This window comes from Schistocerca americana, chromosome 3, assembly GCF_021461395.2.
Source record: "Schistocerca americana isolate TAMUIC-IGC-003095 chromosome 3, iqSchAmer2.1, whole genome shotgun sequence".
NCBI classification, from domain to species: domain Eukaryota; kingdom Metazoa; phylum Arthropoda; class Insecta; order Orthoptera; family Acrididae; genus Schistocerca; species Schistocerca americana.
In genome coordinates this window covers 262,944,784-262,946,256 of record NC_060121.1, presented here as the reverse complement: position 1 = coordinate 262,946,256, position 1,473 = coordinate 262,944,784, and the positions used below count along the sequence as shown (strand labels likewise).

Below are 1,473 nucleotides of genomic sequence, written 5' to 3'. Positions count from 1 at the left end.
TGATGACCTCAGAAGTTAAGTCCCATAGTGCTCGGAGCCATTTGAATCATTTTTTTTTTTTTTTAGTTTAACAGCGCAGAAGAGAAACAAACTCACATTGGACCAGACTATGTCTGAACCTTCCAGAACCAACGTGCAACAACATCTCCGCTTCAGTGGCGGGCCACTGTAGCCGAGCGGATCTAGGCGCTTCAGTCCGGAACTGAGCTACTGCTACAGTCGCAGGTTCGAATCCTACATCGGGCATGGATGTGTGTATTGCCCTTAGGTTAGTTAGGTTTAATTAGTTCTAAGTCAAAACAAAACCAAGTGTTAGGCGATTAAATGCTCCAGCTTCCGCCAAACGGTCAACTAGCTCTTTCGACGCCTCGTAAACTGAATGCTTCACCTGCCATCACAAAAAGGAGTTCATAGAAGTGAGGTAGAGAGAACATGATGGCCACAGTAGTGACTCACCCCTCCCAGTCCAACAACTGGGGAAAACATTCTATAAATGTTCCCTGACACCAACGGCAAAGTGCGTTGGGGACCCATCAGGCTGCAACCACAATCGTTGCCTTACTGGTAGCGCGAAATTCTCCAACATATACTTCTATAGATATGGTGTCTGTTCTATCGGACATGTCCGAAAGAACAGACACCATATCCATATAAGTATATAGTTCTGGCAATACCGGCCATAACCTTATTCTTCTGTGCGGATGCACACATATGACCCGAACTCTTACGGGACTTGGTAAGAATGTCTTCCACGAGTAATGAATGTGTTGGGTAGGGACGCTACGAATGTAGTGTGTGGACATGTAAGGTGAGAATGTGGGTCTCGCGGGAGGCGTGTGCAATCTCACTATCCTCTGTGCCCTCGGTGGCTCAGATGGATAGAGCATCTGCCATGTAAGCAGGAGATCCCGGGTTCGAGTCCCGGTCGGAGCAGACATTTTCACCTGTCTCCGTTGATATACATCAACGCCGCTCTGCAGCTGAACGTATTAATATACAATTCTAATTCTCCAACATGTCCGGTAGTACTTCAGGGAGAAAGACAAGACAATTTCCCCAACTGAGCGTTTTAGGCAGGAGATGCGCGCCAATCAGATGGACGTGACCAATCCACATATTCGTGGTAAATCTCTGTTGATGGTGGAACACACGAGTTGCCTTAGGTTTTTCCTGCTCCTGGATATGGCTATTATAGCTTTTAAATATTCCTACCCTTGTGAAGGTAACCTCGTCAATACGCAAAACAAACCTTTGTAAGTCAGGGATGTTTACAATTTGGTGTAGATACCATTAGCTGAATTCCAAGCGCTGAGGAATGTCATCAGCTGTTAGGTCATGTACTATTTTATACTTGAATAGATGCATGCCCGCCTCGTGCAGGACGTTCCGTACATTGGTGCTGCATGCATTTAGTTCCTTGGTTGTGGATCGCATGCTGGTGCCGGTTTGTCCTCAATTCACTGTAACAGATTC

General features: G+C 46.2%; 1 non-coding gene across 1 annotated transcript; it reads left to right on the top strand.

Moving 5' to 3' along the window:
• The first annotated feature begins 858 nt into the window (after positions 1-858).
• Positions 859-933, top strand: Trnat-ugu. Its single transcript has one exon. It is a non-coding gene; the product is annotated as a tRNA-Thr (tRNA).
• Positions 934-1,473: the final 540 nt, after the last annotated feature.